This window comes from Polypterus senegalus, chromosome 8 (assembly GCF_016835505.1).
Source record: "Polypterus senegalus isolate Bchr_013 chromosome 8, ASM1683550v1, whole genome shotgun sequence".
NCBI lineage: Eukaryota > Metazoa > Chordata > Cladistia > Polypteriformes > Polypteridae > Polypterus > Polypterus senegalus.
Window position 1 is genome coordinate 108043710 of NC_053161.1, and position 26419 is coordinate 108070128.

Below are 26419 nucleotides of genomic sequence, written 5' to 3' on the forward strand. Positions count from 1 at the left end.
TAAAGATTTGTCTTGGAAGAGTGCAACACTAGCCTGTAATATAATTACATGACAAGTTTCTTTATCTGCTCAGCCTAGTTTATAATCATGGTTGAAATGAAAACCTGTAATCACTGCAGACCCCCCAAGACCAGAGTTGAGTACCCTCAAGGATGACTTTAAATTCATAGCTTAGCAGAAAAAGGTAGGACAACAGCAGGGTATGGGCAGAAATAATAAGAAGAAAAAGAGTTGAAAGTTGAAATGGGCTCCATCTTAATTACATTATTCAGCAAAACTACCTGTAGTCAATTTCAGCTGTTTTGAACAAAAATTATCAGATCGTCTACTGGGACAGAATTTGAAAAGAGTGAATTATTTTATATATCTACGATCAGTGGTAGCCCAAGGTAGAAAACTAGATGAAGAGATAACCCAAACAATACAGTGTGATTAGAACAACTGGAAGAGGGTATCAAGAGTATTGTGTGACTGAAAAATTAAGACTAAGGTTATGTTTTTAAGGCAGTCATGGACCAGCAATGATACATGGAGCTGAGACATGGGCAGTAAAGAGGGCACAGGAGAAGAAGTGTTGTAGAAATGAGAAGGTTGAGATGGATCTATGGAGTTAAGAAAGGACAGAATCAAAAAATGAGACAATCAGAGGTACAACAAAAGTATTAGGAGATATCAATGAAAGAACAGGCCAGCAGGTTGAAGTGGTATGGGCATATGATGAGGAGAGGCAATTAATATGTGGACAAAAGAGTGATGGGAATGGAAGTACAGGGGAAGAGAAAGTTAAGGGAGGCTAAAGCAGAGGTGGATATATAGAGTAAAAGAAGATCTTAAGGAACAGAGTTTGACTGAGGAGGATGTGCAGGACCAAGCTGTTTGGAGAAGGTTGGATCAAGCACCCCACATAAAAGTGTTAAAAAGATGAAGAAGAAGAAAAAGAAGATATACACACAGAAGGTTTTAACGTAGTGTAATCCAAGGGGTTTATTTCTTACTTGATGCCAGCAATTCCACTCCAAGAATCAAAACTCATTGCTTTGCAGTTACAAGTCCTAGTGTATAGTTCAAAAACTATGGACTTAATCTGATGAACTAATTAAACATCAGTGTACCTCTTTTATATCAGATGATTACTTTAAATATTACATCAATAACATCATAATGATGCTATCTCTGGCATGGTCATTCTGCTCTGGGACCTAAACCCACCTGGGGAACACACAAAAAAATGATTTATCTTGCTGAACTAAATTTCCATGAATGATCTCCAAGTTGTCATCAGCAGGGTACTTGAGTGCTTCAATGACCCCTAGTGTTAAGATGGTGTCTTTGTTGTTATATTTTTGATTTTTTGTAAATGTAATTTTCCTCAGTTCCTTTGTTTGTTCTGTTTTTATAATTTTTATAGCATCTGATACACAATAATTGGAAATTAACACAATTCTTTTGCAAAATGATGCAATAGTTATTGTGAAATAGTGCAGGAGTTCTGCAAAATAATTCACTATATTTTTTTAAAGGCAGGAATAGATTTCCTTAAATAATAATCCTTTAACTGTTTATGTTTGCACCAAAACATAACAAACTTATTTGGATTATGCGGAGTATGATCAGCACATCTAAACAGAATATACGGGATTAAATTCTTGAGGATTCATTCTGCATTTAAAAGCTGAGACTGATGGAGTATAGTATTTTCATAATAGAAAGAGCATGTTAGAGTTTGGGGAACTTGTAGCTTAACTCTCAACTACCTATAGTAGTTTTATTTACCCTTGGAATTTTTAGGAGACTGGCATCTTGGAATCATAATGTGCACACTATAATTTATTCGTTAATAACTTCTGTTGAGTAAATAGGGCCAACACCATTTAAAGCTTTAATGCATAAGAAGTAGGATCTTGAAATCAACCCTAGACTTAAATGGAAGGCAATGTAGAGACTTAACAAAAGGCTATTATTGTTGTACTTTGTGGATATGGCAAATAAGCACCAGCATTTTGAATTAGCTGAATAGTGCAAACAGAATAAGTAGACCACCCTGTTGGTAACACTTTGCAGTAGTCATTTCTGTTTTCAGTAAATGAATGAATTAAGTCCTCTGTATCCTGCATAATGGGGATATGTTATTATTTAAATATATTTCTTAGCCAGAAAAGAAGATTTTTGATAGTGAAATAATGAGAGTGCTAAAGGATAAGTTGCATACTGATTCAACAAATCTAATATTCCTCTATGTTGGAAAGTGACAATTGACAAAAGACTGAAACAGATTAAATACAGTGTTGATCAAAGATTATTTCATTAAAAAGATTAATAACTGCATATTCAATATCAACATCATGAGTATGAATTACATTCAGCATGTTACCATAAGGATTTAGATCTTTTTTGTCAAAAAGATCCTCAGCTGTTACTACAAAAACATCTGTTGAAGGTGTCTGTTTACAGATCTATATGAAAATTAAAATTACCATAACCAACATTACATGATTATAATTTATTGCTAGATGACAAAAGATTCTGTACATTTGTTTTACAGTTGTGCTTGGTTTTGTTTAAATATTTAATATGAGGCCACAAAATATCTAACATCAACTACATTTTGTAAGCAATATGAATTATAATTCTTCCTAGAAAATTATTCCAAGACTAGTCTGCTATTTTATAGATGATGCTGACTCAGCTACTTGCATTATACAATGCCACTGTCAATTGTGTGATCCTGAGGTATGAAAAGCCTGTACTAAAGAGTATTTGTAGTTGTCTGCATACCATGTGTGGTGCATTTGGGAAACTTACTGTTTTAGGCTATAGGTTTTGAAAGTGTCCACTTGAACTTTCATAGTACTTTAAGATGTGAGGTGCAATTAATGGAGGTTGCATTATCCATCATAAATGATCCTGCTTTAAATGAGTATGTGACCATCTGGGGGACCCCAAACACAAACTCACAGACACAAAATCCTAGTTTAAATAAAAGTTTTATTCTTTCCAGTATCTTGCACAAAGGCTTCAAAATGGGCATAAAACAAACACAATACAGTTCTTCTACTTCTTTCTCTCCTTTCACTCCTCCAGGTAATTTTTGTCCTTTTCCACCTGATTGACTTGCCTGGATGAGATTGAACGGTCTCTTATTTTGGATAAGCAGTCCTTCTGGTGCTAGGGCATAGCCCAATAGAAGAACTTCCAGGTCAAAGTCCCAAAATGTAGGGATGATGAATCCATGCAGAACCCCCTGGTGGCACCCCCCAGTACACAACAATGCTGGCGTACGGGACTACAGTTCCCAACATGCCTTGTAGGTGTCCATACAAGTATTGTCACCCAGGAAGGCTGCCATCTAGCATGCAGTAATGCCAGGTTGTCTCCACTTGACCATTCACTACACTGGTCTCCTGTCCAGGTATTTGGTCTGACCCTGCTGGGATGTCAGTGTACCAATTGCTACACTGGCATCTTATGCTTGTCTTCTGGATGAGGCAGGATGATCTTCACCCAGTTTCTTGTGCCTCTATAAGGTGGGCCTCCAATCCAGTTAAGGAATAATGCCCCATCCCAACCAGGATGCTCACCCACATGTGCCATCCATCACAGGTAGCATTACATGACTGTCAGACTTTTCCAGAATTGTCACCTTTCTCATCAGCCTGATGCAACTGAGATAATATAATCTTGGGTCTGCCTTAATGTTTGCTTCCATTTATAGGTTCTTGCCATCTGTATGACTCTATTCTGTTGGACCCTTAACCAATGCCCTTAACCTGCAATTGCTTCATCGTGGGTATGATGTTAACCTGCATCCAGCTCCAACTTGCATGGAGTACTTGGGGGCTAGTGGCAGGGTTGGCAGTCCAGCCACTGCAAAAAACTCTCACACTGTTCCGGGGTGGTGCTGAGGTGTCAACCTTTACACAGCTGCACTCGGGTCCCAATCTGGGTGGTTTGTCATGTGGTGGGGGCAGTAACACGCTGTAATCAGCCCATGCTCCAACCTTGTTTCATTTCTTTGAACAATTTACATTTTTGATATGCAGAATGAGCAACAACTTTGGCTTCAAAACAGTTAATGAGGCAAAAAACTTTCTTGCTCCTGTTTTCTCTCTATTATATAAAATAAATCCTGGGATGAGATGAAACTTTCTTCAAGAGACGAGACTTTGGCCATGAGATTTTTTTCAAGTCACGCTCTCCTCGCAACCATATTCAGCCACGTACACTGTACTTTCGCCTCTCATTCGTGTAAATGCTTTTGACAGACACAGTTCTTGCTCTCTCAGCTCTTATACATTTTAACATTTTCCTCACTTTAAGTACCCAATTAAAGAAGACGTATTATGTCAAATCTTATTGAAGTATTTCATCACGAAAGGTTATCAACAGTAAAAATGAGGACACGACAATCCTGGCACCGAGAAACGAGAAAGTCAAACAAATTAACACCAAAAATGTTGATCGGTTACAAGGAAAATTGGTTAAAAGCGTATCAATAGACTATGCTGAAACAGTTGGTATTGATTGTGCAGAAGATGAAAACATCAACTTACAATATCCTGAAGAATGTCTACAACTTTTAACACCATCCAGTCTTCCTCCGCATAAATTACTGTTGAAAGAAGGATGTATCCAAGAAAGGTAATATAGTACATCTTCAGGGGATTAGACAACAAAGGGGATCTTGATATGGCATTCATATTAAAATGTTTATAGTTTTCCATTAGAATAGCTTTTGCAAAGACAATTAACAAATCTCAGAGCCAAACATTCGAAAAAGTTAATTAAATAGTGAGAAAGAAACGAAATTCAATCACGGCCAGTTATACGTTGCATTGTCACAATGAAAGTCCAAAGACAGAATTAAAATTCAATGCAATATTGACGAATATTTAATTAAAAAATTGCTTTTACTGAAGTTTTACAGTAAAAATGTAAGTTTAAAAAGTATTTGGGCGTGAATTTCAAAGCCAAACAGAGCAAAATTGTATTGCGCAACAAATAACTCTAATGCAACATGAAACATAATTTACTTTCAAATTATTACAGTACGTTTTACTATTTTTTAATATGGTTAATTACTCGCTGTAATGTAAAATAGTTCTGTTGTGCATATGTAACAATTCCCATGAAAATAACAATCTGTTTAAATTGTACATCCGTATCCCCATACGCGAGCAGCAGATCCGCAAAGAGGCTAGTGTGTAGCGCAGGCCCGGGGATTGCTGAGCGAAATGAGCAGGGGGCAAAGCCCCCTAGTCTTCCACAATTCTCTAACTTCAGTTGAATACAGGCACTAAACAATATTAAAACTATGGTAATTCAACCCATGTTACACTGCCTAGAAGAAAACAGAGGATATATCATTTTGTCTAGTTATTCTGCAAGTGACCACCAACTGTTACCTGTGAGTGAGTATCATAAACTACACTATAGTGCTTTATTTGATATAGGAAATGAAGTATTTAAACTATATTGTTTATTAATTGGCTCCATTTAAGACAAGAAAAGAGGCTGAATGGACAGAGATGTACTTATATCAGGAATACATCAGGAATATTGTGAAAAGGGGTTCATCAAAGAACACAAATAGATGTAGAAATGGAAGAATCTAGGAACTAGAAACTGGGATTTTGATGCTATGTGCAACTACCAGATAGTTAGCTGAGCTCTTATAAACCTCCTGCTTAATAACTCAACTGGCTTCAAGTGAATGCACCATAATTATGGTTGCCAAGCAACAGTAAATTGCATTAAGTGTAAGATATCACAGGTATAAATACATGTGAATCACTCAGTGCTGTCCTAGTCTCTGGGATGATGTACACGGGAAGCTTTATAATTATTTTTTTTATCCCCCAGCCCCTTTTCTGGTCTGGTCTCCCAGAGTAAAGGAAGCTACAGTTATCACCTGTCTAACTCTCAAATTTAAGAGGATGGATCGCACCTTTTGGGGTACACATAGATTTGGAGGAATAAGTATCCCTGGGGTCAGCCAATGCAGGAGTTCTAGTATAATGTAAAAGAGGGTCTGGTTTACCCAAAATACTGAAAATTCATGGGTGGATGAACTTGCATTTTAAATGGAAATACTTTACAGTTTAATAGGTAGAAACATTACTACTTTTCCTTTTCTCTGATTAATAAAAAAATAGTACATAATTGAGTAGAGAACAAATGGTGGCAATAGAATTATATTTGGCTGCCCGGATGCATCCATGGGTTTTAAAATATAGCTAGAAGGAAACTTATTTACCTTTATGATGGTTAAAGCAAAAATTAACTGAAGCAAGAAAAGAAAATACTGTAAGAAGAAAGAAAATAAGAACAAGAAATGGGAAATAATCATTACTGCTCATGGATTTTATTTTTTACAAAGGCAAATGCATTTCTCTTTCAAAAATATACAGATTTTCTTTTCCATGAAATAAATGTTCAGAAAACTGAAGTTAGTATGTTCTAATGAATGTCAAAGTTGCCTCTGCCTGTTGGAATTGTCATTTGCAGGTCAGAACAAATAGGAATCACACTTCAGTCTAGGTTTCTCTAATTTTTGTATACTGGCACAGTACTTGTGATGTGACTGCTTGTACTGTATATGTGTAAACTATGAATTGGCTGAATAAACACTGTAAATCCAGAATAAAAATACTAAACATAGTTTACTATTCAGCACTAATAGTGCTGAACAAACCTAACTTAAAGAGGACCTAAATTATTTTGGCTTAATCTGCAGAGAAATGATTAAACCATAATTAAAATTAAGCATACCAGGCAATTTGTAAATGTATGTACAGGATAGCATAAATTTACTAATGATTGTGCTCACCATAAAAGAAGTTAGTGTTATACTTATATAAAGCACATCAATCTCTTTACAATCCTTCAATGTGTGTGTGGTTGTCTTTTTTCTAATCAGAAAGCTAGCTTCTCTAATACTGACTGTAATACTGTATGCTTCTGCTGTCTTGGGTATGACGTTAAACTTCTTCCGGCCCAAAAAGTGGTCCTCCAACTTGCAGGGAAATCTTGAAAGTTGGTGGCAGGATTGGCACTCCAGCCACCATAAAAAAATTCACGCAGCTCAAAAACAGCAGACAGGACTCCTTTTTGCTCACCGTGTGTGTAGCTCTTCTGCAGCTATCCTTAGGAAGCCAGCTTGCATGAAGGGGATGGGGGAAAGCCCTTGGGAACTATCCTTCCTGGAACAGTCAAAACCATTGGAGATCCAATGGGGTAAAGCCTCTCTGGGATCAGAACTGGTGTGGTACTGAGGCATCGCCTGCAGCATGGAAGCACTCAAGTCCCAATTTGAGGTGGCCCACCTGGGTAGGTGCGTGGAACATCTTCTCTCTCCAGCATGATGATCATTTTCCTCTGCTGTCGGAGGAGCTTCGTAAACTCCACATTTCAGTGGTGGCACTCTTTGAGGTGAGCAGACCTGAAACTGGCCAGATCTCTGTAGGTGGATACACCTTTTATTGGTCTGGTCGCTCTGATGGCTGTCATACTCAGGGAGTAGCTGTTGCTGTGGCGGATTGGCTCCTTCCAATGGTGTCCGATGTCACTCCTTTCAATGAGAGTATAATGAGACTTTCTGGGTGCCTTGTCTTTTATCTCAGTGTATGCTCCAGCTGTGTTAAGTGATATCTTGGTGAGTGACACATTTTATTTGCAACATTGCTCTGTGGTTGATGAGGGCCTGCGAAGTGACACTCCTCTGGTTATGGGTGACTTCAGTGCGAACTCTGGCACTGACAGGGCTGGCTATGAGGATTGTGTCAGTCCCCATGGGTCTGGCGACCGGGGTGAAAGTGACTCCATATTCCTTGAATTTGCAAAAGGTCAGGGGCTGCAGATTGCTGGATCCTGGTTCCATCTTCCTGAGCTGCATCGTTGGACTTGGTACTCCAATACTGGAGGTGCAGTGAAGGAGATTGTTCACATCCTCGTAAGCAGAAGCTAGAGGCCTCTATACCACATAACAAAACAGGGTCAACAGAAGTGCTCAGTTTGTGAATTCTGACTACAGACATGTCTACTCTGAAAATGCAGCTTACTGTAGGCTACCACCTACTAGGAGAATGAGGCTGAACCTGGCCAAGACGCCAAGATCAGGCTGCTTCTAATGAGTTTATATGCAGTTTGTGTGAGGAACTTAGAGACTTGGGTGCGACTGCTGATCATGTGATATGGGAGATCTTTGTGACAAGACCCTGAAAGTTGCTGTTGGTGTTGTCGGTGTTCCCAGAAGGAGGTGTTTCATTTTGCAGGCCTTGGAGTCACAGTGCACTGCTTAATAGCAACTCTGGTCAGTATTGGGAACTGAAAGAGATGACTATAAAGTTCAGAAGGAAGGAGACATATGTTAGAAATTATGAAAATGTGCTATATAAATAAATGTTGTTGTTGTTGTTGTAGAGGAATCTGTGAGCAAGTGACACACCAACTATGGTGTAGTGACCCACGTCCTGCTTACAGAGGAACTGAAGCATTTTGCACATCTGAATCTGTTTCTCGAAGAGTCACAGTCAGGGCAGGTGATGGAATGGTCCTTATGGATGATGCTGCAATTGTGACCCGCAAACCTGGATACTTTGAGCAGCTGTTTAAAGCTGATCCTCTGGCTAAGACGTTGGACTACTCTGGCTCCACAATTCTTGAGGCTGATCCCCCAATTAGTTGTGAATCACCCAGTCTCACTGAGATTGCACAAGTGGTGAACCAGCCGAGGGTAGGGAAGGCTGTAGGTATCAATGGTATCTGGGGTGAAATTCTCCAGGCTGGTGGTAAGGCTGACCTCCTTGCATTGCAAGCAATCTTTGCTTCCATTTGGGAGATGGAACTTCCCTGTCTGGAAAAGGAAGAGTGAGTGCCTGGATTGCGAACACTACAGGGTTATAACACTGGTCTTGGGGCTGGGTAAGGTGCTTGCTGAGGGTCATCCTCAATAGGATCCCTGATCACCTTCTCACCTACCAGCGACCGGAGATGTCTGGTTTTACACCTATAAAGTCCACCATCAACCGCATCCTGGCACTGAGGGTTCTCAAGGAGTGAAAATGTGAATATTGGCAGAGTTTCCTTGCAGCCTTTGTTGATTTTCATAAAGTGTTCTACTCAGCTGAACGAGCTATTCTGTGATCCCCCAAAGTTGCTGGATACCATGGCTGGCCTGTACTGTGAGTGCTGTGCAGAGTGGGGGTAGAACCTCTAAGTTTTTCCCAGTTGATTCTGGGGTTCATCAGGGGTATGTTCTTGCTTCTACTCTGTTCAGAGCTTGCATAGACTGGGTGTTGGGCAGGATCATGAAGTCCAGCAGCTGTGGGGTGTCTGTTGTGAAGAAAGATTCACAGATCTTGACTTTGCCAATGATGCTGTCTCGGGGCTCTTGAGACACTGAGTGAGGAGTCTGAGTGTCTGTGTTAGTGAGTGTCCTGGATAAAAACCAAGATCCAGGGCTTAAATGGCTTCTTCAGCACAGTTATCAGCAGTGTGTCTGTCTGCAGAGAGAATATCGACCTTCTTGAGAGGTTTATTTACCTCAGTATTTGGTGAGTCTTCCTACGAATTCAGTAGATGGATTGGTAGAACATGGGGAGGGGTCATGAGGTCACTGAAAAGGTGTGTGTGTGTGTGCTCCTGATGTCTTTATTAAAGGATGACGGTCCAAGTCTTTAAAATCCCGGTGCTTCCTATTTTGATATGTGGTTGCAAAACGGACGTTATCCAGTGACCTGAGAAGACTCGGTTCCGTTGGTACTGTGTCTCTTTCGGAGAAGCCTCGGGGACTGCTGGTTTGACTATGTGTGGAATGAGTGGTTGCTCAATGAGTCCCAAATGAGGCATATTACCTGCATCACGAGGGAACGTCAGTTACAGCACTATGGCCATGTGGCGCAAATACCTGAGGGTGATCCGGCTCACAGGATCCTCATTGTTGAGGACCCGAATGCCTGGACCAGGCCAAGTGGACTCCCACATAACACTTGCCTGTGGCAGATAGATGGTCATTTCCAGGGGATTAGACTGGACTGTGTGTCTGCCTGGGGGATCCAGCCAGGATCCCAAGCTGTTTTGTTGTGTGGTGGGTGCAGCAACACGCTGTACCAGTGCATGATCCCCAACATGACTTGACACTTCATGATAGCCAAATAAAATTTAAGCTAAACATTTTTGATAGCTGTATAACATATGTCATGAAGGCTGAATTTTACACAGTGTGGTCTAGACATAGGAATTAAACTACATGATGTCAGGTTTGCAAATAAACAAATACAAAAAATCGTCGTGTGAACATGTGAGGTTGTGAACTTTCAAACCTTTTGGCAAGGAAACTGACTGCCTGTAGTTGAAGTTGTTCTTGTATGCCTTGAAATTGAGAACAGAATACCTGTGGGAACTTTTATTGCTAGGGGGAGAGTTGATATAGGTGGATTTGGCCAAAATGGCATTCTCAACACACACAGGCAAGTTACTTCTTTCAGCGGTAAAACTTCAGCAAACTTAATACAGTAGCACCGTCTGCAGTCATGCCTCTTAATGAATAACTGCCTGAGAATATATGAGCTGGGTGCATATACATTTGAACTGAATGGAAGCGTGTTAGAGATGTCGATGATTAAATCTTTGCTATATTTATGGTTATAAAAGAGTATTCTTGCAAATTTTCCCATAAATATACTAATATAGACCTTTATTACTCTACAGAGAATTGAATAATTCACGGAAACAAGTATTTGAACAATTTGTTTTGTTTCCGGGAATAGCTTGTACATGAATATTTGTTTTGTGTTAAAAAATTGAGTTATCAGAGCAACTAAAATGGAACATAAACAATAAAGATGTAATGAATGAGAGAGCACTTGCAAAACTTTATACAGTTGTAAAGACACCACTTATTTTTAACAAAATATAAATATTACTTCAAGTGATAGGCAGCAAGTTTTCAAAATGCAAAGAAACTTAACTAACTTAATATTTCAGTTTTAACATTCACATTTATTTTTATGGATCAAGTGAGTGCTAATAAAAGTTTATAAGTTAACATTTTTCAAATATTTTAACATGTACTGTAATTCAATGAATGGCATATAAAAAATATGTGTTAGCATTAATTATTTTTGCAGAAAAAGACTCCTGAATTACACTGAGTGGCCACTATTTTAGACACACCAGTTAATTACACTGAGCAGTCATGTTGTTTCAAATTTGCCCTCAGAACAGTCTGAATCCATCTGAGCATAAGCTAAATTAGGCAGGATGAAAGTACAGCACAGGGATGCTGATCCATGTTGACTCCAACGTGTAACATATTTGCTGCAAATTAGCTTGTGGGGGACCTCTACTTCAAATACTTCATTTCATTTCATTCAACAGATGCTTCATTGAACTGAGATTACTGTTACTGTATGTTCTTGGAAACATTCCAAAACTTTCCTAGCTTTATGGAGTAGAACATTATTCTGTTGAAAAATTCCATTCACAGTATACAGATGCTAGGATGGAATGCACCTGATTAACAATGTTGTTCCTGTGGCATTTCAATGCACACAATGAGTGCCCTGAAAACAATCCTGTTTCCATTACACCACTGCAGTACTCTACATTTGAAATATTTCAAACACTGGGAAGGAGTTGGAATCCATGGACTCGGCATGAATCCGCAGGAACTGACATGCATCAAACTAGACAATGTTTTCCTAGTTCCCTTGTGCTTAGTATTTGTGCTTCTTACACAACTGCCACAACACTGTCCACTTTTCATTTCAAAGGGGTGAAAACTAGATCATTTGTTGCTGTCATATAACATTCATGATAAGGTTTGGTGACTTGTGTTCTTTTAAATACTGGTTTTGGCACCGGAAATTGTATTGCATTCTTTTTTAACATACTGGAAGTTTAGGGAGAGCCATGGGAGGAGAGGACAAATGACTGCAGCCACTTCCAGATGGAGTCCTATAAAAGACAGCTGCCACCGGAGGATGGGGGTGCATTTGGAAGGTGGAGTGGTGGCTCTGAGGGTAGGGATCTGCACTGGCAATTGGAAGGTTGCCGGTTCGAATCCCGTAAATGCCAGTAGGAACTCTGCCCTGTTGGGCCCTTGAGCAAGGCCCTTAACCTACAATTGCTGAGTGTTTTGAGTAGTGAGAAAAGCGCTATATAAATACAATGAATTATTATTATTACTAGATGGCAACTATTGCCCTTTTATCTTTTGTTGTTTCATACCTGCCTCCTCGACCCCAACCCTGACAGACACGGGACACAAGTTCAGCACACAATTTTCTTTATTTTTCTCTTTTTCCCACGAGAAACGCATTTCCCCATTTTCCACATGTACAGCACAGTCACAAACACAAAAGACACTTCACTTCTTCTTCCTTTCTCTTTCTTTCTTTGCCTCCACTCGTCCTCCAACATCCTTTTCTACCCGACTCTAGCTCTCTAAATGGAGTGAGGCGGCTCATTTTATGTTGGCCCTGGGATTGTTCTAGGTGGCTCATTAATTGAACCTGGAATCACTCCCAGGTGTGGTGGAAGTCCACTTTAGGGCTCTCCTGCTCCCCCTGGCAGCCCCCACGGAACCCAACAGGGCTGTGCCAAACTCTAACTTCCAGCGTACCCTGCAGGAATCCATGGTACCAAAGCCACCCAGGAGAGCTGCCCTGTAATGTCCCGGGGAAGGTAGTGCCTCACAGATGCCCTCTCCCCAGTCCTTCCTTCCAGGTGGCTGTGTAAGCCCATGCTGTAAAAAGCCCGGGTTCCTAGAAAGTATTTAAATCTTCAGAAAAAAACTGAAAAGTAGAGATGTCAGGTAACTGAAAGGAACTACTCTGGGCAACTCTCTCCTGGGAGGATTCGTTTTGCAGACATGCTTGCATTGCTTGTGCATTAGTGGCGGGAGGAAAAGTAAAAGGGATACCGTTTTGACAATGTTAGCAGCTAAGCGACTTTGTCTTTCTTTGGAGGTTTCATTTTGCTGACGTCCTGACCCAACTTGTGTTATTATGTTTTACGCATAAGGGGACTATGCTTTCTGCGGTCCTGTTAAGTCTCATATACATCGGACTTCCAATACAACTCAGAGTCCTGCCATATGCAAAAGTTCGCTGACAACACTGCTATCGTGAGCTGCATCAGGAGTGGGCAGGAGGAGGAGTATAGGAATCTAATCAAGGACATTGTTAAATGGTGCGACTCAAACCACCTACACCTGAACACCAGCAAAACCAAGGAGCTGGTGGTGGATTTTAGGAGGCCCAGGACCCTCCCGGATCCTGTGATTATCAGAGGCGACTGTGTGCAGAGGGTACAGACCTATAAATACCTGGGAGTGCAACTGGATGATAAACTAGACTTGGACTGCCAATACTGATGCTCTGTGCAAGAGAGGACAAAGCCGACTATACTTCTTTAGAAGGCCGGCGTCCTTCAACATCTGCAATAAGATGCTGCAGATGTTCTATCAGACGGTTGTGGCGAGCTTCCTCTTCTATGCGGTGGTGTGCTGGGGAAGCAGCATAAAGAAGAGGGACGCCTCACACAAGAAAAACCTGGTGAGGAAGGCAGGCTGTATTGTAGGCATGGAGCTGGACAGTTTGACATCCGTGGTGGAGCAGCGGGCACTGAGCAAGCTCCTGTCAATCATAGAGAATCCACTGCATCCACTGAACAGTATACGCTGCAGTGTAATACAAGGTATATACGGGTATATGGCGCTTTTCAGTCCACACACTGTGACAGTCTACATCCACACTGACACGTTGATACGCATTTATGTGCTGCAGGAATGTTAATTTTTTTCTGCCATTGTTGTCTGTTTTGGTTATGTTTTGGGAGAACTAACGATTGGTTAGGGCAAACGGATTATGCCAATCAGAGGCAGAGCAGGGTGGGACATGCCGTTCCTTTGCTAAAACGGGAAAAATATCCTTTTCTGCCACCTTCCTGTTGGTCCATTGTTACACACCAAAATATGTCCTCCATGAAAAGTTAATATAACCAAGTTAATAGTGACAATGAAGCGAACCATACAAACAAAAATTAGCTTTCAGAACAAATGACCTTGTGAAGCTATATTATTGCTACTATCCAGCTGGACAGGTAGCCACAGCCCAACGCCCACAGCCTCTCAGTCCCCAGCCCCAGTCGGAGGGGGTGCTGATGGTGGAGGCGCTAAATCTCTGATCGACGTTGCAAATTCAATGGAAGAACACGTCAACCATGGTGAGTACTTTATAATAGCAAGATTTGTAAATTATGTTAATAGAGCATTTCTACAACATTAACTAGCAGCTTTTTTATTTAGTTTAAGACTGTCACTATTAATAACGGGGCACTTTTTTCTTTTGCTGTGTAGGCCGCTAAAAAATGTGGGGCCTAAATTTACAGTATACCACTGGCTTCAGCGACAGATTGCTGTCACTGTCCTGCTCCACTGACAGACTGGGGAGATCGTTCCTCCCCCAATTACGCGACTTGTCCATTTTACCCAGGGGTAAACGTTAACATTATACAAGATTATAGACTGTTACACCTGCCTCACACTTTCCACCTTGCATTTTTTAACTTTCACTGCATTTTTATCACTCTTTAATTAATATTGTTTTTATCAGTATGCTGCTGCTGGAGTATGTCAATTCCCCCTTGAGGATTAATAAAGTATCTATCTATCTATCTATCTATTAGTAGCTAAGTGCGTTTTCTGTTTCCTCAGAGGTGAAGCCCTAACCCCGACTTGACCTCTCATTTCCAGGCCAGACAGACACAAACACTTCCATGCGTAGATGTTTATATATATATATATATATATATATATATATATATATAGTAGCAAAATACCCGCACTTCGCAGCGGAGAAGTAGTGTGTTAAAGAAGTAATGAAAAAGAAAAGGAAACATTTTAATAATAACGTAACATGATTGACAATGTAATTGTGGTGTCATTGTCATGAGTGTTGCTGGCATATATATATATATATATATATACACACACACACATATAAACATATATATACACATCATATATATATACATACATATATACATATATATACACATATACAAATATAGACATATATATACATATATACACATATATATAGAATCAGACTTAAAGAGGATGACAAATGTGATTTTTGTGGGCAAAGGGAAACCGTTTTTCATCTGTTTGCAACATGTGTAAGATTAAGAGTTTTTTTTTAAGTTTTTAACTGATTTGTGTAAAAAGCTAAGATCAGATTTTAATATTGTGATGTTTATTTATGGGGCTGCATATAATAAGAACAACAGGCACAGGACACAGTTAATGAGCTTTTTGCTGGGTGAAGCAAAACTAGCAATTTTAAAAAGTAGGAAAAATAAACAATATGGGAAAGGAACTGTGGACATCCAATTACTGTTTAGGCTGAATATTCACTCGAGAATCAAACTGGAATTTACTTACTATAAACTGATGCACAAAATTCATATTTTTGAGAATGTGTGGTGTACGAAAGGGGTACTGTGTGCTGTTGAGGAGGGTGAACTAAAAATCAATTTATAACTCATTGGAAAATTGTAAAAATTGAAGTTATTTGTAGCAAGAGATACTTTGTGAACACTACTGGGAATTGGGGCTGACTGGGCCTTAGTTGTATTTACTATGAACATAAATGAGGAGGAAACTGGGGGGGATGAGAAAATCTAAAATATTGATATATAACTGAGTGTGGGGTTACACGGGGTTAATCGGGTGTTTTTACTTTTCATTTCATTGTATTGGTTATTTATAATACGTTTTGTTGTATGTATACTTTAATATATATTGACATTTGTTATTTTTTTGGTTCAATAAAGTACTTTTAAAAATTATATAAAAAATAAATATACATATATACACATACATATATATATACATACTGTATATACATATACATATATATATATACATATATACACATATACACACACATATATATAAATATATACATATACATATCTACATATATACTGTATATACATATATTAGGGGTGGGACTCGATTAAAAAAATTAATCTAATTAATTAGAGGCTGTGTAATAATTAATCTTGATTAATCGTATGTAATCACACATGAAAATTTTCCCCAAATTGCAAATGTTTTTTTTTTAATTTAAAAGGGTTTTAGTGGGCGACAGAATCAAATAATAGACATGGACATGAATATTGTAAACTCAAGCTCTTTTCATTTCTGAAAAAAAAATGCTTTTAAACTGCATTTCAATTCAAAACAGAAACAAAAATATCATACCTGGCTAAAATTGGGCAGACTTAAAAATAAAGTGGTATTTTAAGTACTTTAAGTACATGTTCAGAATGGTATTGTCTTTAAATAATAACCAAAATTTCAACATAAAGTGCAGTTTTTCTTCTTAAAAAAATAAGTCAGAAACTTAAAAGGTAATTTGACCAACTTAATCTTTAAACTCTGAGTAACATTAGCCAAAATTATTTAGTACATTACGCTAAAACAGTGTGATCATTGAACATTTTGTAATTAGATGTAATTAGAATTACTAACGGTCACGGAAGTCCAATGATCCCCAGTAAGAGCCACAAAGTCCGCTTTCTGTAATGCATCTAATTTTGCTTGCTTTTCAGTCTGCAGAAAACCACGCTTTTATCAAGGCTTCACTCGGGTAGTCTCTTGAAATGAAATTTTCCTCCGATCAGTTGTAGGAACGCGCTTTATTCCGACTGTAACATTTTTGTAGCTCTGATGTGTGCATCAATGTAATCGATGTACAGGGCCGCTGCTGGCCAAATGGGTGCCCTAAGCAGAAATTTACTTTTGTGCCCCCTCCCCCAAATATTACGGAAGTAAAAATAAAATAATAAGAAAAAACCTACTATGGGGCCAAAATAGAACTTTATTCAAATAAAAGAAAATACATAAATAAATTGTGTCATTTATAAATTAGAATTGTAGCTCTACAGCAAAAAATACAAACTAAAATTACACTTTAAATAAAATATTTATAATAAATAAAATAAACAATAACAAACTGAAATAAAATCAACACTGTCATCTGCTGGAGCTTTCCAAAGTTCAAAATTTACAAAGGCACACTTCTGCTTTTTCTTGAGGCAAAGTCGTAAATGAGCTCTTCATATGATAAAGCCTTTGCTAATTCAGAGTTGATGCTGACAATTGCCAGACCTCTGATGCGCTCTTGTGCCATAGATGAGCGCAAGTACGTTTTGATGAGCTTCATTTTAGAAAAACTTCGATCAGCAGAGGCAACAGTTACAGAGAGCGTCACTGCTATGCGCAGAGCAATCCAGAGATTTGGCTACATGCACGGGCTTCATCTTGGGCTTTTTTCTTTCGTTTCGGCGGACTGTTGATGTCTCTTTCCAGGAGCAGGCATATTGTTCAATCATTATCATTTTTGGCCAAATAGGCAGCCGTAACAGAGGTGAGGGCGCGCGCGTCATCACGTGTGCTTAGCCTACTCTGCGTTCACTGTAAAATGCAATATATACGTTTATATTTTTATTTGTATATGTATATTATTAATATTAATTTATTATTATAATATATAAAAATGATTTTTTTGAGCAGCTGGGATGGTGCCCCCCTGGGAGTTGGTGCCCTACGCAGACTGCGTACTCTGTGTATAGGGAGCGGTGGTACTGTTGATGTACCAGGAAATCATGCATTGACAAAAGTTCCCCTTTGCTTGGAATTGAAAGTGTGATTAAATGCGTTATTTTTTTTAACGTGTTATGAAGTACATGCATCGAAGCTTCTCAGCTGTGCTTGTGCTAAGAAAAGGAAACATTTTAAAAATAACGTAACATGATTCTGCGTTAACCGCATATTTTTTCATACGTCTCAAACTAAGGGGATGAGAGGGTAAAATGAATTGTGAAGCGCGCGTACATACTCAGTGCATCCCCTCTCAGGAAATGAACCTCGGATGTCGGCGCTAGAGGCAAAGCCTCTACCATTGCGCCACGGCGTGTGGCTTGTCTATTTGAGAGTATGTAGATCGGGGTATATATATACATATATATATATACCCGCATTTCGCAGCGGAGAAGTAGTGTGTTAAAGAAGTTATGAAAAAGAAAAGGGAACATTTTAAAAATAACATAACATGATTGTCAATATACAGTAATTGTTGTGTGAGTGTTGCTGTCATCAAGCATTTAATTATCATTATTTCTTTCAATCAGGTTCGTATTTGTAGGAGGTGTTGTGTTCAAGTTACATTCCGTGTTTGTCAATAGTTGTAAAGATAACAGGTTTCATTCATCGATTTGTTTCTTACTGAATCAATAAACAGCTCGTCTTCCTCTTTATCTGAGACGTGACATACTACATGCACGTATTTTTTTTTACACTGTCTTCCTTTAGCGGGACATTGACTTTTTTCACCGTGTGCTTTGTTTCCGGAGTAGCTGCACTTATGAATATGCTTGTATGTATCAAACGCTTTATATTTTTTTGCTGCCTTCTCAATTGTGTAATTCAGTTTTTGTTCAGCATTCTTTGGAACTGTTGCTCTTTGTCTGTGCACTGCGTCAGTTCACATGAGCCGCTTGGTGTACATGCATCGAAGTTTCCCAGCTGTGCTGGTGCCATCTCGTGTGATGTCCACGGCTGTATGTAATGTTAGTTAAGACCCGGCACCTAAAAGTTTCTCTCGCAGTTTCGCTGAGTTTGTGCCAAACGCCACCATGACCATGTCATCTTCCTCTGCATAAGCACAGTCCTTCACCCGTGAATATTTAGCAGCAGTGTTTCTATTGGATTGCCACTGACGGACGGCCTTATATGGGCAGGCACTAAATTGTTACACCTCCCACGGGCATCGAGCAGAAGTCTATTATAGTATATGGACGAAAAAATAGGTTCCAGTTATGACCATTCGAATTTCGAAATGAAACCTGCCCAGCTTTTGTAAGTATGCTGTAAGGAATGAGCCTGCCAAATTACAGCCTTCCACCCACACGAGAAGTTGGAGAATTAGTGATGAGCCTTTTATTAGTATAGATTGTGACAGATAGGGGGCGCTATCGCTCCCTTGAACCCCTGTCCACGACTCCAGACACCAGGTAAAAGTCCAATAATTGACTTTATTAAATCTCCACAGTGCACAAAGCACCCTCTCCTCCACTATACTCATGCAATAACAATAATCAATCACTAATAAACAATCCTCCAACTCCCAGATGCGTTGCCACCCTTCCACCCAGGTCAGCTTGCCATCTGGGAGCTCTCATAGTCCTTTTATATATCCTGACCCAGAAGTGTTCCAATCCCCAGTCCATGTGACTCTCAACCACTTCCGGGTCAGGTACAAGTCCTCTTGTTCTCACCCCGGAAGCATGTCGCTCTTCATTTGACGCATTTCCGGGTTATAGGGCACAAAGAAGTCTTAGGTCCTCCCTGCAGCTCCCTCTTGTGGTATCCAGCAGGGTCTTGTATAAAAACTACATATCCCATGACTCCCTGCTGGTCTTTGGGGCACCTCCATACTGCAGGAAGGACTCCATCTGGCAGCCTGGGGGTATTGGCCGGGATGATAAGCCGGCCGAAGATCACATATATATATATATATATATATATATATATATATATATATATACTGTATTAAGAGAAAGACACACAATGAAAATGCCTACCGCTTCTGAGGGCTGACAGGAGGGTTGCCACAGGGTGTGAAGTTTGATTTGAGAGTGATACCACTGCTTAACAATTGTCTATTTCTGACCGTAGCCAAAATAAACTCAACCAATCGGGAAGGTTCATAAAGTCTCCCAGCCTCTCCTCCACACCTATCTTTTCCAGTCATGCCACCATATACTGTGTATAGTGAGGTTTTTTTATACTTTTGCTTTTTAGAGATGATTCAATTATAGAGAAAGCATACTTTTAGACAGATAGCAGTTTAACATGGGCTGGATCAGCTTCTGGATCATCTGGCATACATGTCTCATATCTCAAGGTTAACAGAAACCTTTAAAGCTGGTTTATTCACTATGCAATCCGTTCACAAAAGCATGGTACTGTACATCCCTCCTCTCTACAAATTGATAGCTCTGAGTATAATGCCTTTGAATCCTTTTAATTTAGAGAAACCCAGAGAAGTTTGTGATGTTTGCTGTGTGCTTGATAAAGATTCCAATATTGTTTCTTTAAGAATAGGCTAATATGTACTTAACATGACTTTTCTGACAGTTATTTATGCAACACCAAACCCAAAATATATTTCAATTATAAAAGGAAATCCTGCGACAAGACATTCTCGGAGATAATTTCAAGTCCAGCAAGTCAAGACTTTTTGTAAAGAGATTTTGACAAGTCCTGCCCTTCTCTCAAACATTTACAGCCATGCACATGGTACAATCATCTCTCATTTGTGTGAATGCTTTTGTCAGACACAGTTAATGTGCTCCCAGCTCTTATAAATTTTTACATTTTCCACATTTAAATTCGTTGATAAAAAGTACTCAGTTTCATCCTTTAAAGAAGCTTCTCTAGACAGTATTTTTGGACATGCAATCTATTTGTTTCCTCCGATGTGGTCCTTTTATGGACAATAATTGTATACGTTCAAGATGACACATCAAAGACTAAGCGAAGAAGAAAGGGCAGCGCTAACAAACAGAAATTATTATTTGGTGAACATAGGTTATATGTAGTTTTTATTTGGCCTTAAACTATAAGTTGAGAATTGTAGATTCTTTGTGATAATTTGTGTTTTGCATCAGGGAAAAGTAATGTTTCTTCCCAATTAAGAGGCATATCTGTGAGAATAAAAAGATTTGTTTTTTGGTGAAAGTGAAATCCACATACGAGAGCAGCAGAGATGCGAAGTGGCTAGTGCGTAGAGCAGGCAGGGGGGTTTGCGAGCGAAGTGAGTAAAAAGGAGACTCCAAGAAATAGTTTAGTTAGCCTCACAAAGGTTCATTAGGACAAGAGAGCAGACTAGCACTAGCCCACAATTTGTTTTCCCAAGACTCACAGGAATACTGGGAAGAACACCCAATTTATCACTTCCCAGTCACACTCTATAATATGGGGAGTCTGTAGAGATACCTGGTACTATTAGATGGAGCTCTTATTGGAAGAAAAAGGTGGCTGAATTACCTGGAATTGTTAATGGTTAAAATCCTGTTTTAATCAGTACATTTAGAGCTTGAAGCAATATTTCAGACACAATGGAATAAATAAATAAGCAAATAAATAAAGGTACTGAGAAATCTGACAATAAATAAAGAAAAGAGCATGAAATGTGATCAAAATAAATATGTCACAGAATAATTTTCTCCATAATATTCTTACAAATGCTACATGAAATATAGCTTGAATTTAAAACTGTCACTTTCACTCCTCAAAGCTAAGAGGACGGGCTCTAGTGAGTGCTATGTTTTAATTGGTAAATTGCTGGTACACTGGACTTAAACTATTGGCCATCAAATGCAACATTTACAGGAGACACTTCATATGAAGACTCCGAATGATGAATTCAGAGATTATAGAATTAAAGTAGCTGCTTTGCACAGGAACTCCGGGCAACTGTTTCTTGCCCTCATTTTTGATGTACACAGTCACATCTTTGACCATGCGCATGAGAAACGGGATTCCTAAGTCAAGCAAAGCACTTACATCCACTCTAATCCAAACATAGCACTTGTTAGAGCCCACTCACGCATCACTAAAGTAACAGTTTTAAATTCAAGCCATATTTTATATGGCATTTGGAGTAATATTGGAGACAAAATAAAAACATATACAGTCACACATGTACTTATTTTTTTTATTTATTCTGATATTTCACAGTACTTTTATTTAAAATTGTGTCCAAAATATTCTTCTATAGAAGAGAGCCAGGCTGGAGGAAGTAAGGTGAAGCAGAGGTGTGAATAGAGAAAGGTATAATTGGATGTGAACAGAGCAAGTGGGATATAGTGGGCAAGTTGACTGGCCAGCACACAGGTAGTCAGAGGACTACAATTTTTTCCAGTTAAAATATATTTCATTTTACTAATACTGTTTTAATTCTTGTGTTCAAATACTATGGCGGAGTGGTGGTTCTGAGGCTAGGGATCTGTGCCTGCAATCAGAAGTTACCAGTTAAAATCCTGTAAACGTCAAAAGTGACTCTACTCCGTTGGGCCCTTGAACAAGGCCCTTAATCTTTAATTGCGTCGCCCTGGATATGACGTTAATGTGCAGTCAGCACTGCATGCAGGTCCTCCAACTTGCAGGGAAAACTTGGGGGTTGGTGGCAGGATTGGCACTCCAGCCACTGTCAAAAACCTCGCACTGTTCCAGTGTGGAGCTGAGGTGTGACCCGGTGCACTTGGGTCCCAATCCAGGTGGTTTGTCATGTGGTGGGTGCGGCGATACACTATTGAAACAGATTAGCAGTGAATTGTGATCCATGCAATTAGTTATATAAAAATTGTTAAAAAGACAGAATGCTTAAATGCTCTTGTGATTTGGAAATAATGGTCCTTGTTCTGTGAAAATGGTATATTTAACAACCATTCAATACACCATACAAATTAACAGCACTTGGAATTAAAGAGGGGTTTTGCACATAATTTACATTGATTCAAACCTTCTGTCATACAAGTACTGTAAATATCCAAAAATAGGTACAAATAATGGAAAATGAAAATTAGTTTAAGAATATATAAGTACAGCATGCAGTCATGGAAGACTGTTACTGAGATATCGTAACAAAAGTCAAGCACATTGTCATAATCTGATCACAATGCTACAGAAGAACACTGAATTCTAGCTGGACGTCTATTTGTTACAGTTCAACAGCATCCAACCTGACTTTTAGAATAGTACTTGGAATAAAAAAAAGTCTGAAATTTATTGCTCCTACATTTCCATCAGTTTTGCTTAGTCTGTTGCATGCTTCAGGCATTTGTTTTAATTGTCTTCTTTGGTTTATTTGTGTTTTAGCTTTGATAACAGCATCAAGTGTGTCGCAAGTATGTGTTGCTAAGACGTTAGCATCGCTGGTAAGTGTGACAATATGTGTACTATTGTTATACATGCAAGTACACCTACCATATGTAACACTATTTGCTAGTGAAAAATGGAGGAAGAAGACACTGCTCAACAGAGCACCGATTTAAAAAGGGAAAAGTGAAAAAGAGACTTTGATGTCTTTATTAATAATTATGGCAAATAAAAGAAAAGAAAGGAAATTAGTGAAAAGCAGTGCTATTGATAAAAAACAAGCTCTATAGAAAGATTAATACAAGTAATTATTTCTGTTTTGTTTTATAGAATTGAGGGCCTGAAGCTCAGAAATAAAATGAGAAGCAGGAACAATTTGGTTTAGGTAATGTTTGTTTTCCTTTATTCAGAAGGCGTCATCAGTGATATTTTGGATTTTGTGTAGTCAGCAAACCAACAAGACAGCAGTAGTTGTGTCTACTAGCAAGTGGTGATCCATCTCATTTCAGTCCTGTGAGGTGGCTGTGGTGTGAATGAGAAGCAAAGGTTCTGTGTGAGCGTGAGAGTGTTAATTAACCAGTCTCATCTATAAACAAAACTAGTAATAGGTAGTTTTGTTTATAATTCTTTCCATTAATTTTTACCTCAAATTCAAGATATGTGATGCATAGGTTTACTTTTAAGAGCACAGTTTTATAGGACAGTGTCTGCTTCTGACAGTGTACATTGTTATATTAATAATAACAATGATAAATGTGTTTATATAATACAATTCATGTATTGAATATAGCTGTATGTGGTACATTTGCCAATCCCTGACCTCCTCCAGACCTTCACATGTTTCTCGCCAGATGAGTTCATCTGACTGAGGAGTTGGAGGTCTTTAGGAAGGTAATCCCAGGAGTAACTGTGTGCAGAGGGTACAGACCTATAAATACCTGGGAGTGCAGCTGGATGATAAATTGGACTGGACTGCCAATACTGATACTCTGTGCAAGTGAGGACAGATCCGACTTTACTTCCTTAGAAGGCTGACGTCCTTCAACATCTGCAATAAGATGCTGCAGATGTTCTATCAGACGGTTGTGGCAAGCGCTCTCTTCTACGCAGTTGTGTGCTGGGGAGGCAGCATAAAGAAGAAGGACACCTCAGGCCTGGACAAACTGGTGAGGAAAGCAGGCTCTGTTGTAGGCATGGAGCTAGACAGTTTGACATCCATGGCAGAGTGACAGGTGCTGAGCAGGCTCCTGTCAATCATGGAGAATCCACTGGATCCACTGAACAGGATCATCTCCAGACAGAGAAGCAGCTTCAGCGACGGACTGCTGTCACTGTCCTGCTCCACTGACAGACTGAGGAGATCGTTCCTCCCCCACACTATGCGAGTCTTCAATTCCACCCGGGGGGGTAAACATTAACACTACACAAGATTATAGACTGTTATACCTGCCTCGCACTCTCCACCTTACATTTTTTAACTTGCACTGCGCTTTTATTGCTGTTTAATTAATATTGTTTTTATCAGTATGCTGCTGCTGGAGTATGTGAATTTCCACTTGGGGATTAATAAAGTATCTATCTATCTATCTATCTATCTATCTATCTCTTGTGCCAACACAGCCTATCTGGAAGAAACTCTGAGTCAGCTTGCTTCCCACAGAAAGTACAGCACCCAGGAATCACTGCAGATGTTTTATGAAATGCATCAGCCTGCAGAATCACTGCATTTTTAAAACATAGTAATAATGTTGACAAATTACATCAGGGGCAGCATGGTGGCGCACGGGTTCGCTTCCCGGGTCCTCCCTGTGTGGAGTTTGCATGTTCTCCTGTGTCTGTGTTGGTTTCCTCTAGGCACTCTGGTTTCCTCCCACAGTTCAAAGACATGCAGATTAGGTGCACTGGCGATTCTAAATTGTCCCTAGTTTGTGCTTGGTGTGTGGGTGGGTGTGTGTGCCCTGTGGTGGGCTGGCGTCCTGCCCAGGGTTTGTTTCCTGTCTTGCACCATGTGTTGGCTGGGATTGGCTCCAGCAGACCCCCGTGACCCTGTAGTTCAGATGTAGCAGGTTGGATAATGGATGGATGGATGGAAGTTACGTTAGTCTAGGAATGATGTCAGCACTGAGTCAGGAGATGAGGCTAGCATTCCATAATTCAAATAAGCAGCTTCAGTGCCATCTGCAGGGGAGCCCATAAAAAGAGAAAGTCTGCCAGAGTCACTCAATCTCCATTCTAGTATGGCTAAGTGACCCATCCTTGTAAAGGCGGCAAGCTACCTGATATACAAATTAAATCAACATGAATTCATTGATTCAGTGCCAACAAGCATCGCACAGCGATATATTTCCCCAACTGAGAACTTGCCTTAAGAATACGGTATATAAAGGGTAAAAACAGATACCAGTAAGATCCTACTGAAATGTTTATAGTAAATGTAGTAAAAATGTTAATTTATATACCATAAAATATTCAGAATAATTAAAATGTTGCTGAAACCATTGCCTATTTATTCTACAAGTGATGAATGATAGAGTTATTAGGTTATTTTTTTAACTATACCTATTGCCGGTTAGGAAATGAGGAGGGGAAAACAACTAATTGAGGAAGCTAAATCCTGGAGAAAATAAGCCTCTGAGGTCCTACAGTCTTAAGTAGTTCAAGAATACAAAGTCTGTTGGCTTAGCGTAAATGGCAGCTGAGCCTCTCCTGGACTTTCACATTATCGGTGTTGCCAGAGCTGCTACAGAAGTGTGGTCCTCCAAGCTGATGACACACTGTATTCCATGAATGATGAAGAAGGAAAAAAGTGGTCAACAACAAATAAAATGTAACCACCAAATTATTTTACTAAAAGTCTGATGGACTACCACATTCATAATATGACAGCCAACCCAGAAGTGTGAAGCAAACTATAAACACATTTCATTATAAAATAATACATTATAAATAAAAAATGAATAACACTTCTGAAAAAGGGTGGCGTCCTAGTTCTGCCCTGTGTGAAGTCTACATGTTCTCTCCGTGTCTATGTGGGTTTCCTCTGGGTGTTCTGGTGTCCTCCTACTCTATAACGAAATGCAGGTCAGATGAATTGGTGACACTGTGTTTGGTGCATGTGTGTTTGCCCTGCTATGGACTGGCACCCTGTACAGGGATGTTCCTTCATTGTGCCCTCTGCTGGCTGGGAGAGGCTCCAGCCTACACCTGCAACCCTGGTCTTGATTAAGTAGGTTAGAGAATGAAATTACTTATGAAAGAAAAATAAAGTTAAAACATGTTTTTTTACATGTTGCTTGATTAACATATCTTGATTGGTAAAACAGTTTATAGTTTTAGTGAAAGTAATAAAAATCAGTCTCTCTTATCCTTTTTTGTCCTATTCTGGGAATATTTCAAATGCCAGCACTTGTTAATCAGAGAGAACAATGTGAGGCAGATACACAGACATTGTAAAAGATGTGAAGG